This window comes from Anser brachyrhynchus, assembly GCF_964034855.1.
Source record: "Anser brachyrhynchus genome assembly, chromosome: 5".
Classification (NCBI taxonomy): Eukaryota; Metazoa; Chordata; class Aves; order Anseriformes; family Anatidae; genus Anser; species Anser brachyrhynchus.
The window spans coordinates 18,398,510-18,412,714 of NC_137699.1; the positions used below are offsets into that span (position 1 = coordinate 18,398,510).

At 39.7% G+C, this 14,205-nt stretch overlaps 1 long non-coding RNA gene across 1 annotated transcript; it reads right to left on the reverse strand.

Annotated features, from left to right (window-relative positions):
* Positions 1 to 846: 846 nt before the first annotated feature.
* On the reverse strand, positions 847 to 4,011 carry LOC308196162. The gene is made up of 3 exons (XR_013952113.1): positions 3,909 to 4,011; positions 3,207 to 3,272; positions 847 to 1,209 (listed from the first exon to the last, which is right to left on the reverse strand). It is a non-coding gene; the product is annotated as an uncharacterized lncRNA (long non-coding RNA).
* Between the last annotated feature and the right edge of the window lie 10,194 nt (positions 4,012 to 14,205).

Here is a 14,205-nt window from a genome sequence, read left to right on the forward strand (position 1 = left end):
AGAATAATTAACACATATTATTATGACTTATTAGGACCCTGTAAGCTTCAGCTTACTTGTAATCACATGTAATCAGCAAAAGTAAGAACAGAAAAATAGATTAGTTAAAATATTTTGTGAATAAAGGCTGAAATATCAACAAATGCCTTTCTGGGTTTTTACTGGTAGAAAAAGGCTCTGCTGGTACTTGCTGCTTGCAAGTCAGGTGAGTTCAAATGAGTGACCTTTCAGAAATGGGGTATACATGTGCTTGGAAGTGCATGCTACGTTATTAGTTTAAAGCTCACTATTTAAACAATTGTTCTTCTGCAGAACAATCACAGAAAATATATAAGGCTACCAGTGCAGTCATCAAATAAACCACAGTGAATTTTAGATGAATAGTCACAAAAATATTCTGCTGTAATCACCTTGTGACACTTAAAGAAAAGCAACAGATGCACTAGCAAGCAACATAAATGCATTTAATAAAAATGCTGTTCATGTGGGTTGCTCTAGCTACCCACTTCCCAGAGTACCACAGTGGCAGGTCAGAAATGTTCCTATTCACTCCTCCTGGTGACATAAATCTGAGGTTTCTTTCCTTTAGAATTTGGGAAGATGATGCAGTATAAATATGCATTTGTTCATTGTTTACACTCTCCAAAGTTAATTAAGAAAAAAAATGGAAGCAAATATGCATCTGCTTGCCAATTTATTCTGGTTCTATTCATAGGATTATCAAACACACTGTCACACCTTTCATACTGTGGAAAGCCCCTCTAAGCTCTACAGATGTCTACTGACTTCACAGGGACATGGCCGGGCACCAACCTATACAAGCTACTGCGTTAACAGAATTGTTGTTGCATCTGATCATCCATAAATATATGCTTTTATGTTGGTGGGGAGAGTGCACTAAAGGATATGTAGATGAGAAAAAGGAAGGGGGCATGAACTGACAATCACAAATACGCATTTTAGGCAGAACGAGCATGGGCTCTCTATATGCTGTACTGAAGAATCCCAAAAAATACAACATCCACAGCTCTAGAGCAGCCTACACAAGTGTGTATATATATAAACATATATATATATATGTTTTTAAACATACCTCTGCTAACTATCAATATCTATTCACTTTCGAGACATCTATGAAATTTCACTGAAGCATACAGTTTGCAGTTTAGTTCAAAACAGTGATGCTGGGGGAGAACCCATGAAGTTAGTCTGTTAAAAAAATACATTAAAAACATTCAACATTAATTTCTTATATAATTGATAGAAGCACTTAAAAATTAGCTACCAAAGAAGGCTGTTTAGTGACACACAACTTCAGGATATTTCTGTGGCTTTCCCATTTATTTTCTGTAAATAAAATCCACTTGTAAGTTAATAGAAATAATCAGAAAGACTAATTTAGTTTTTAATAAATAGAAGTCCACTACAACATTGGTAATATAAATATGTGCAACAAAGCATATGTTAAAAATGTTCCGTTTTGCTGCTAGGGAGATTACAAGGTTACCATTTGTAAAATAAGCATATTCCTGATAATTAAATTAAGGACACGAGCTGCATAAATCAATACCAATCACAGGAGAGAGGGAGAGGGATGCTGAGTTTCACATGTAATTTGTTTCTGGCTACTTAACAGGGCTATGACAGACATTCGCTAAGTAGAAAGCAAACATTCACTATTTAGCTTACCTATCCAGCTAACAGCTATAAGCCTCTACTAGCAAAAGCTGCCTCCTTTGGCGCAGTGGATTGTTTATTTTGAAAAACTTTTTACTGAGATGACTTTAAAAGAGCATTAGCTGATAATTTAAAGATGTATCTGCATTGATCAAGTAACAAACATACAGTTCTATACTTTATACTTGCAGTATACGTTATATTGCAATTCTGATTCAGGTCTACCCAATTGAGTAAGGAAGTTTCCCTTGACTTCAGTGGTGTGAAGTGAAGCTCTGTGGCAAAACAAGCCATACATCCCAAAGGAAGGGGGGAACTCCCTTATAGGGTTAACCCACACCCGGCTCATGCCTGTGCCTAAAACTTGCAACTTCAGCTAATGGCATTCAACAAGGAGTCTTGCATTAAGCAGGCATTAATACAATGTTGCTAAATGTCAGCTCCAAAAGAGTAGCAGCCAAAACAAAGCGGGAGGAATGCTGTGTCATGGCATGGGCTGCAAACTGGCAGCACACCCTGAAAATAACGAAGTGATTTCACTACAGTTCAGTACAAATGTGTGAGAAGAAGGAAAGACTGACACACATGGATGGAAACTGGCTGTCTGAAAACCTATCTTGCCTAAGATACAGCACTTTTTGGTCATCCATTACAGTGCTTTTCAGAAATTAAAGAATAACGTTGGAGATTCCTTCATTTTTGTGTTTATCATTTAAAAAAATAGCAATGGATGAGCACTTTTGTAGTTAAAGAATTGTTTAGATGGCATTTTTACATCATACTGAGTACAACAGAGAGATGAGCTGATGAATCATTACCATACATTTTGACAGTTTGGACTAAAAGGTCTGTACATAATGTTTTAATTGTGTAAGTGTCCATCCATTGCATTTTCTTTCTATTTCTGTCCTGGAGAGAATACAACAGGGTAATTAACCACAGGATATTTACCTGTGATATCCACCAAATGGTATCAGAGTTTACACGAGCTCAGATATGGGTTCATTGAACTGCTAACTGGGATGTGTAACTCATTGCTAAAATCAGCCTTAGTATCAGAGGAAGGAAAGATAGCAAAAGTGATGTCTGCTTTTGAAAGACGCAAGGAAAAATCAATAAAACTAGAAATCAGTAAATAGTTTGCAGTGGGTGCCTTTTCAGAAGCAATTATGAAAAATTATTAGTAGCCAGAGGGATGAAGAAAAAAAATGGTCAGGATGCCACAAAGATTTTACAGAAGAAGGTGATACTTTCTAGTTTCGGACAAGTCCCCTTGCCCAAGACTGTCGTGGGATAAGGGGGAAGTCTTGGAGCTCCTGCTCCCTGGATATATCAACACTTTAATGAGTGCTGAGCAAGTAAAACATTACTCCGCTTGCTAATTTTGTCTTTTTTATACTGTCAGACCATCATATTATTTGAACACTGTGCTTGTATTTGGTCTCCAAGAAGGACATAGGTGGGCTGCGCAGAGCAGTAGGTGTAAGGTAGACAGCTGGCAGTAGGAAGGTGGCCAATATAACACTCACCTGGCAAGATGGGGCCAGCTCTCCAAATCAGGCAGCAGCTCAGGTGCAACGATATTTTAGCCAAGTCTGTCAAAAAGCAATGATGGTAACTTCTATTTCTGGATAAGAAAGTACTGGTATTGAGCTGTTACACTAAGTTTTTCATAGACCACAAAGCAGTTTTTGAATGGTAATGACATTTTGGCACTGCTCATATGGACTAAAGTTGAATCGCGGTGTAAAAGATAACTAAATAAAGGCTAGTGTGACTGAAATTAGCAAGACTCGTGTCCGAACAGACCCTGCCATGTCTCCCTTGACTCTCAGGGTATCCCCACTCTCTCACGGAGGGCTGGGACTCTCAGCACCCGTAGCAAAGCCTTCATGTCCTCCTCAGCGGGTCTCAAGGCTGGCTCCTGAGAGCAAATTCCACCCAAGCCCCAGCTCCCCCACGACAATGTGGTGAATTCTGCGGTGCTCTTTGAAGGTGAGTGAAAGGAAAATGCATGACACAGTCACCAAAGCAAGTTACAAGCTAATGATGTACAATTTCAAGCAAGCTGAAGGAAAAGAGTGTCACTTGTAAGTGGTGTGTCTTGCTCTTTTGTAAAGCCAACTGTGAAACATAGCTGCGATGCCTGCTTATAGCTAGGTGTGCAGGCTTCCAGATGTGCAAGTATAAAGCCTGCGGACATCAAAAGGGCTAACAGTCAAAAACATTACCTGAACACCACCTTTATGTATTTCAAAGCAAAACCAGCTGAGCTTTCCCTGTAATCACTATCCTGCGACAACCCTTTAATGGATGGGGGGAACCAGCCAGCACAGGATCACAGTGTCAGTGAAATAAGGAGGGTGCTGGTCTTTTCTTTTCTCCTGTGAAGCATTGCTCATGTCCCCAGCATCCCTCATGGCCCTGCTGTTTGTATGGGGACTGAATAGGATTACACAGCAGCACCAGGTGGGAAACGGCAGACTGAGCAAAGCTGTTGAGAGGTAGAAAGGGCAAAATCTGTGGTCATACACTGGAAGTGTTGGAAGAAGGCCTGAGCTCCAACCTGAGGGTAAGGGGAAACATGAGCTGTTAACCCCTCGCAACTGCATCTGGTATTTTGTACCTTGGTAACTTTGCTTTCTGGAGCTTAAAAAGTCACTTCTTAGCTCGGGGTGGTCAAATATGCCATGACAGTAACAAATGTGAGTTTGTGAATTGCCCACAAACAGGTGATGACTCTCATTAATTAATTAACTTGTGATCAGTTGTTCAGCTGGTTGCTCATACAAGCTGTAGCCAGCAGACACAATACAAATCTAGGATTGTCACTGGTACCCTTTTCAGAGAGAAAATTGCATTTCCCATGTTTAGAATGTGCAAGTGTTTGGCATTTCCTACCATGCTAGGTGACTTGCTCCATCATTCATATCCTGGCATTGCTGTGCTTTGGGTGAGTAACCCTCACATTTAAAACTGACTCAGATGTGTGCTTCTAAAGCTTTTGTGATCAACTGCCCAAATGAACATTTTCTTCCTATATAGTGTTCACAGAAAAGTGATTTGGCAATTACATGTGTAACAGTGAATAACTCAGTGGTCAAAAAAAAGAAATTAATGGATACCTCTTTGCCAGTTTATCCATCTTGCCCTCTCTTCACCACTGTGGCACAGAACCAAGAAGGAACACAGTTTTTCTGTAGGATGTTTAAGGCCCACATGAGTCGCATCATTTAACAGAACCATTGAAGTAGTCTCTTATTCTGTGATCCTGTGGAAGTTCATCTCAGAATTAGCACTCCAGATGTGAGGTTAATCTTTTGGGCTATGATTCTATCTATCTTCAATATATTTTGGAGGGGCAGGACATGACACTCAGGACTGTAAGCCAGCTGTAAAGAGAAGCATCAGTGCACAGTATTCCTGAGATATGTGACCTGCCTTGGTTCCCCATTATGACTTGGTAAAATTTGCAGCTTTCTGGTTGTATAAGCTGGCATTTTCCCTAGAGGAATTTCAGCATTTGTGCTGGACTTCATACCTTTAGATGCACATTTATTTTTTTATCTAGCAGCCTGCTTTCCATAGCTACCTTGGTAGCTTTCTCCCAAGTAAATAGGAAGCCAGTGATAATCCCCTACATAATTCCTTGTATCTACACTTCAGAAATTTTAGAATAAAGAGAGAGAAATCGCCTTGTAAACAGAAATCAGCACCTACTAGGAGCAGGCAGCCTGATACAAAAGCTCAGGTGTAGGAACTCGTTGAGTTTTGGTTCACATTCTTCTCATTAGTCTAAGCTGTCAGGGTGGTGAATTGGGAGATGAAGGATGGAATTAAAGCATCTGAAGTGCAAAATAAAACATTACCATGTTTCTTGCCAAGCAAAAAAAATGAACGCTGTAGCAGAGTTTATCAAATGCCATGACAAGATTTGGAATTACTGGGCCTACTGTCTGTCATGCACAGAAAAAAAAAAAAGGAGAAAAAAAAAAAAAGGTAGTTAAGAAGTAAAAAGATGTGAATATTACAAATTGTCCCATAATTTCCTAGGTGCTGAGACCTAGCATCCATGCTGTATACAGTTAAAGAGGGATTGGTTCAGGGAGTCTAATCTGGTTCCATAGGCCCTCAGCCCTGAGAAACAAAAACTTATTTATTTTCCATTGCTTGTTCAGTCTTTAATAAATAATTAGTAATTAAACTAGTGTGTTGGTTTTTGTTGTTGTTGTTTTTGGTTGTTTGTTTTTGTTTTTTACTTTCATTTAACTTAAGTTTGTAGGGGTTGGGAGAGGTGACTAAAGACCATCCATAGCTCAGCATTAATAAAAAAATCACAGAAACATGGTCTGATGAAATCCTAAAGTTCGAAGCACTCTGTGAGAACTCTGGAAAGAGGAAATGTTTTGCTTTATACAACCAGCCGCTGTCTGGCTCATAGACAGGCCCACAGTAGCTTGTTTGAAGAACATTGCAAACACTTTGGACAATGTGCATTTTATTAGGAAAAGGAAGCACTGAGGAATCAGCTATCATATACACAGCAGGAAAAAGTAAACGCATTAACTGAATTTAATGTGGACGAAAATGGTGGTGCAGGGAGAAATTCTGTTTCAGAAAGGTCATTCATTTGCCTCTGCATTCTTTCACCACATTTACATGCTGCTCACTGTATTCATCAAAGGTCTTCTTTATTCTTTCTTGGCACACATAAAACAATCACTTTCATATATAATGACATAATTACTCAAACAAGACAAATGGGGAAAAAAACAGCAGCTATTTACTTCAGATGTTAGCATTTAGCAGCTCTTCAGAAAACATATTTAAAGGGCACATATTTGAAATGGAAGAGTGAGCATCACCTAACAGGGCAGATTTTGATGACAGAAAGCACTGAGGATGCGTCCCTCCCAGCCTGACTCCCCCAGGCTGCCCCAGAGCACATCCCGCTCCCTGCAGACCTCAACAGCTGCAGGGAGCCGTGAACAGCTGCAGAACGAGGACTTTTTCTCCGCCTTGCCCCCAGCTTCCCTGTGGTCAGCCCCGGCTCATCCTGCGCTCCCAGGGGCTTTTGGTGACACTAGGAGCTCTAGGGGGGCCAGGGAAACCCCACAACCCTGCCTTGCCTTTAAAGGCTGTTTCTGCTTCGCCATCTCACTCTGCTGTCCAAGCAGCACAAAGATCAGATGTAGCAGGGGGGAAATCTTAGCCTGAACCTTTTGTAAATTAATTTGTAAATTAACTGCCTGCCATTAATGTAGATTTGCTGTGTCTGAAAAGAGATGTGGTTCAAAAGGTAGGGTATAATGTTTCCTGTTTGTTTTGTAACTTTCTGTGCTATCATACAGTAGTAATGATGTAATCACTACCAGTAAATGTCACAGTCAGGCAAGGAGTCATTTAGAGCTCACATGATTACAGGAAAAATAGATACTGGTGTTGTTATAATGCTTATCAGTGCTGTGTCATATACATAACTATATTAATTATCTCAATTAAAAGCAGTTGATTCTGGGGCCAAGAGTCAAAGCATGAACTTTTGAGCCCTTCAGCACTTTTCCCTACAAGGGTTTATTCTGCTCACTGTTCACATATCTCTGTGAGCGTGGATGGAGGATGTCTGCTTGTGTTTTTCCAGAGTAGCCTGCTGCCTATCAGTGCACACTACTTTGGCAGTGCCAGTAAATGCTCACAAATAGCACGCAGGAGTTTGTTTGAGGCCATTATATTCACGTCAATATACACACTGTTATAGAAAGATCTAGCTCATTTCCTAATTACTAAGCATTTCACACTGGATGGCAAATGAAAGGCTTGAGCCCCAGCGGGATCATATGTGTCTGACCCACAAATAATTGTTTGACATCAGAAGGTTTATTATCTCCAAGCAGGAATGAGAAGCATATTTCTTAATAGGTTCCCTACCCTGGGCAGTGCAAGCCTTCCTTTGAAGAGTGTCTCTATGGTAATTGATGTTAATGAGCAGCAAGCCAAGGAGAAACACTGGGTCACCAGGTAGGAAGCCCCCCAAGAGATAATCTAATTACTCTCCAAAACAAATTACTTTCAACCAAAACAAATTACTTTCAATCACTCTGCAACAGATAAGATCAGTGGAGAGAGCTCAAAGCTGATGACAGCTGGAGACCGAGGCTTCACGAGTTTATGGATTGATCGCTTGTCTCTTTGGTCCGTTTTGTTGAATGACAATGGTGTGACAGAAAACTGGAGCCAAGAACTGAGCTCCCTTTCATTTCATTCAGATGAATGCAGGGGACCTGCCAAGTCGGTGCTATTTGCTGTGTGGCTCATTGATCTAAAGTTGGAAAAGCTGTAGCCGTGCATGTTCACGTACATAACAAGCAAAACTCTCTAGGAATAAATGTACAGACTGGGAGACGATCAAATCCATTCACTGTCTGTGCAACGTTATGCTAGGAAGCCTAGGGTAAAACATTACATCATTGCTTATTTGTGCATGCACGTAAAATGTGAGACAATTCCATTAGCATTGGCTAATTTCTTCTACAGTATTATACAATCAATGCCATGTCTGCCTAACTGAATCCAAGTCACGCCGATGGCAATACGTGACCTATTAGTCAAGAGAATGGAAAAAGGGCAACCTATTGTCCAGCAACAGCAGCTCTTCAGCAGAACGAGGCTGCAGTAACAGAGATCAGTAGCTGTGTTTTTACAGGCTTTATCTGCTAGAGACCTCTGATAAAGAGGTATACACAGGTCTCAGGAAGCCTGCGCTACTGAGTGAAGCCTTGGTACCCCGCATGGAGCTGTGAGAGGGACTTCTGGAAGTCTTCTCAAATGGGTGAAACTCTGAATTAGTTGGGAGACCTATCTTTACAGTCCCCTTTGCAAAATGCGTTCCCGAATCAACACACCCATATTCAAGTGTACGCAGACCAGAGGCCTAGTCCTGCCTCCGCATGATTAGTGGAATGTAAGTCACACCTTTCTGTAAGCCAGCAAATTTGAAACAAGCCATATGAAAGAGGCACCATGATTTCACTTTTTCATCCTCAGCACTTTGGTCAGCTTTGTTCACTTCAAGAACTGAGGTGTCCCTGTCATACAAGGGTCTTCCTTGTACCTCCAGACATGAAAGAACCAGGGGCATTTTGGCTCTTGCTTTGGACAGTCATGTTTAAGGAACTTTGTTTCCAGTAAAAATTAAAAAAAAAAAAAATTTTGAATTTAAAATTAAAACATTTGGGATTTAAAGATGGTAAGTTCCTTCTGACCATTATATGTATGATCAAATTTGTAAATACATATAAAAGAAATACCGAGTGTAATTCTGCTTCTTACATCAGGTCGAGGTACATAATAACATGCACAAGAGCCGGGTAGTGGACGATTTCACATTCCATTTAATATTTGATGTGATGTTCAGAAAGATAAATCCCTCATCTTAATGCAGGTATTTCACTTCACTTTTCAGCAATGCTTCAGATTTTGTCTCATACTGGAACAAGTTATTTAATGAACCTGAATTACTTTTAGAATCTGAATGCGCTACCTACTAGTTTTATCACAAGTCAGATGTGTAAAACCTAAACAAACGCGAATTACTTTCTAAAGACCAGACAGGCTTTTTCCATGCTGATTTGTTCTGCTTCTCTTACTTTCAAATGGCCTTTTAATTGGCCATTAAACTAGGAAATTATGGCTGATTAGGATCAATCCAAATGCAATGTTTTGGATGGACTAGCTATTTGAATACCATTCTTTTAGATCCCATGTTACTTCTGCTTTGTCAAATAAAGGTCAATTTTAGCTGCATTGGCAGGATGCTTCAGTAACCTTTGCCCTTCAGTTCTTGACCCCAAACGTCCCCCAGCCATGTTTCGTGGTAGCAAATCTGCCTAGTTAAGAAGCTGCAATAAGGAACATCAGAGAAAGTTACTTAATATAAATTCAGTTTTCAGATCCTTGGCAAATCATGCAGCTACTCCACAGCTGTGGTATAGGCTGTCTTTCAGCAGAAAATTATTTCCTATGACATCCAAGTGGAAGAACAGTTACTAATAATCTTCATCCCCTTCCTCTTTTGCAAAGCCACTCTCACAACTTTCTACATGACTAATGTCAACTATATTTAAGATTGAGTCTGGGTGTCTTGTGAAGAAGGAGGGAAGACATCACACTTAAAAAAAAAAAAAAACCACGAGTGAAGTAACTCTGTCTACTAAACAGGCTTTGAAGGAGTCATACAAGAATTTTATTACTTCTTTTTAAGATGTTCCTCCTTACTTTTAGGTACAGATTAACAGCTGAAATGAAAGGAAGGCACCTACTGATTCAACTTAATCACTTTGCTTTCCAGAAGCTGAGGATATGTCTGTGTGTAAAATATTCTTAACAGTCTTAAAAGACGCCATCAGGAAACCTTATACCTTTTTTAAGTTTGCATTTGTTCAGAACTGTTTCACAAAGGGTTTCATCATTTCACGAAGAGTCCTTTCTGCAGTATCATAATAATTAAAAGTGATGACAGTAGATGAATAAGCATTATACAAACCTCCCGCTTGTGGACTGAATTGAAACTTTGACACTATGTTCACCAGCATTCACTAATCATTTACATTTCTCTGTTTATCCAGTTCTGTTGGTGACTTGCATTTCCTAGGAATGATAAGCAGCAGAGTGTAACATGAAATAATAGGCAGCAAGAAAACTGTGAGTTTTTGCTGACTTCTTAACTCTCCTTCTCTCTTACTCCACAATGTGGTAAATTGTTGTAATGTACTCAGCACATACCTCAGAATCCTTTTTGCCTGACCTTGTACAAATGTTTGAAGCCCAGATCCCAAAATCCCACAGCTATCTAGAGTGGAATATTAGCAAGAGCTCCCCAGACATGTATAATCCTTACCTTCCACATTCACATGCTTAGTCTGAACAGGACTGAGCAATCTGAAACTAATTTTTATAGGAAAAATCAGAAGTTATGCACTACTCCATGTCTGTCCACCAAGAAACTTATTGTGGCAATTGTCTGCAGATCTTACCTATGTATTAGCAAGAGTGGGATTCTTAAAAAAAAAAAAAAAAAAAAAAAAAGGTGCCAGCTTCATCAAGCTGGACTAGAAACCTTATAGAGCCTTTAGCAGAATACCACAGTGATTTAACGCTAGTCTAGCAAATAAAGAATGTGGCTTACTCTGCATCAATTCAAACCTCTCAGATCTTCCTCTCACATCCTCTCCCTTTCTTACTTCTGACTGCCAAAATATGACCACCTTTGAGTCCCTAAGTCAGCGTCCTTGTTAACAAAGAAAACAATTTTTCACCTCCTATGAAACGAAGTTGCACCTACATGGAACAAACGCATCCCAGATATAACTCAGCAAAATTGCTTCACAGCCAGGTTTGTTTCAATGTGCCGGTATTGGGCTCATTGCTCAAGCCCTTGCACACTCCAGCTTCCTACTGTGTTCTTTAGCAGTAATTTCATGGCAAGTATCATTGAACAGGACTGATTAAAATCACCTGATTAATTCTGTCTCTGCAGGGTTTTGGATGTATTTGAACAGGACCACAGCTCTGACTACATACTCTTGTGAGTTTGAAGCCTCACTTTTGTAGGAAATGCTTATTTTTCACCCATGCAATAACTGCTTAGAGTGAGGGAAAAAAGTGCTTCTAGGCCACTTGAATCTGATGAAACTTTGGTGATCTTTAGAGTAGACTTAATCGCAAGATATCATTTGACCGTGGAAGTTTCAAGTCAATTCCAGACTAAATATTGCTCTCAGGAATGCACTGACTGATAGCAATAGTTAAGAAAGCATTAGATAACAGAACAGTGAGACATGTTTGAATTAGTTGTCTGGCTGTATTCATTAGAAAGAACCAGCGATAACGCATGCAACTACCAATTACAGTAGCAACAACCTCTCCAGTGCGGTGACCACTTGGTAGAGCAGTTTTAGAACAGGGACCCCTCCAGAAGTTGATTATGTGAAAATCTTTAAGTATCTGATGCATTTGGATCCTGCTAATTCACTGGGGACTGCAATCCACAGGATATCTGGGGAGAGCCTTTGTGAATGCCTGCAAGACATCCTGTCAGTGGGTGCATGCAGCAGGAACTGTGGAATCTTAATTCTGTGTTCATTTGCAGCCCAGGGAGAAATATTGTCACCTTTATGCCTCTTAGATTGCAGAAGCAGCTGGGAAGCAGAGCAGTCCTTGACATATGGTGGAGTAACCTCTCCTTCTTAGGCAGGTTTTTTAACTTGCGCTCTGTGGATAAGGCTCTTTATAGAACAACCCCGTGCTCGAATGACTGCATATCACAGTGTACTGTGTCTTCACTTCTGCCGTCCCTCATTGCCTGACAGACTCTGTCCTGCCATCCCTCTGCCACTGGGGCAAGTAAAGGCTGTCTTTTTGCTTTTGCTTATGGGACAGCATGCAGGAACGATAGCAGAACTCAGAACTAAAGGAATTAGCACTGACACTCCCAGCTCTGCTTGGGACCTTACTCCCCTCAGAGTACTTACAGCCTCTGTAATTCTTCCGCTTCTGAGTTCAGCGAAAACGGGAAAAGACTTACAGATCTCTACTCAGAAGTAATACTGAATCACATTCATGTAACGCCTACTCCTAAATCTGTGGAAGATCCCAAAGACACCTCAGCAAAAGTAAAAAGCCTTTAAAATTCCTGTACTGTTTTCTTTTTTTTCTACAATGACTTGTATACAGAAAGTTTTCACCATTATCTTCTGTAGATATTCTAAAGTCATTCTACTTTTGAACAGATGCCTCTTCATTCTGGACAGATCTAGTTTATCACATTTTGACCCTCAGTCAGCCTTGAGTGAATCTCCTACGTAATTTTTCCTTTGATCTCCATCACAAGGTAGCCTCTACTCAGGGGTGGTTTCATGCCCTATGTCTGATCAGTATGTAGCAATCTTCTTTGGATTTAGTTCACTTAGTTCCAATAATGCTATTGCCTACTAAGGCACAAACCCTCTGTTATCATTTTGGCATGCTCCAGGATCTCAGGATGTTTGACTTTTAAAACATAGGCAGTCATGTCCTTACAAACCACATGCAGTTCGGCTTTAGTGTTACACAAAGATGAAGTTTTCGTTCTGCAGAAATTACATAGGGCCACTGAAAACAGCAGTGGAAATAAATGATTCATTACAACAGGTGAAAATGCTTTTTCAGTTGTGTACTATTTGGTCAGGAGGTATTTTTATTCTACAAGACTTTTTCCTTTTTTTCCTATCCCCAGAAAAATGAAAAGTCCTACACTACCAAGTTTCCTTGCTGCAGGCTCTGTTTATGTACGGAGCAGATACAGCACTGGAAGTGATGGTGTGATTTCCCCTATAATGTCTCTGGAAATACATCTGTAGAAACACACAAAGACATGTATTTCTATTGAACTTTAGTAAAAGGATGCCAATAAATGATAAAGCTCAGTGATACAGATAGGAACTGACATGAAAATCACACTACAACTATTATATGTTGAGAATGGTGAGATTTGTAAGCTCATTTAGCTCTAGCTTAAAATAAGGTACCGAATATGGCTTAATCACTAAGGCTTTTTTTTCTTTCTCTTTTTTTTTTTTTCCAGAGCCAATAAAGAAATAACTACTTTAAGAGATTGTTTAACTCTTGTTTCTTAAAAAGCTGTTTTGAGATAGGATTGGTACTATCCGATCCAGATAAGTACATGGAGGCTCTTAACCTCAGTCACTAGCTCCAGAGGAACTTGAACAAATGAATTAGATTGAAACATTACTATATTGAGAGATAATTCCAGAGAGAGAGAGAGAGAGTTAAGCACTTCATTTTCATTTGATCTGATATGAGACTTTAAAAATCAGTCCATGTAACATCAGCAATAGTAACAATGAAAATAACTTTTAAAAGCTCTCAATCATTAAGCAATTCTCACCTATAGTCAGCTTTTTCACTGATTTGAAGTATCATTTAGTGCAAGTGATTTGTCCTTCCCGCCTCAATTTTTGATCCTCATAAAGGAATAATACCATTAAAATGAATAAACAAGTCAAGCATCAATTCTTTGCTGCTTGAAAGAAGTTTGACATTTTGATGAAGAAAACAGTGTATATTTATGATGGTGAATATTATTAACATGAGATCGTCAGTACACATAAAATAGTTTCTATTCACTGGGATGCACAACAAAATGGACCAAAAAGCCTTTCAGATTCATTTCCGACCATAACTTCTGTGTCTGTGGTGGGTGCTCGATACCTTGAAGAATGCACATGCAGCCAGGATGAGTTACATGCACAAGTGCTGTGGGGCCCAGGGTTGTGAACTGCCTCTGTAGTAGCCATGTAATAATGTTGCAGAATTGTGCAGAGGAAAAAAAAATGTATATATATATATATATATATAGGGTCTCAGACACCTTGCTATTATTTACTGTTTTCATAATATTGTCAACTTGTGTGATGTTTGAAAGGACATAATTTCTCAAATCAGCCTGTGATTTGGAGGATGCAGCAGGAG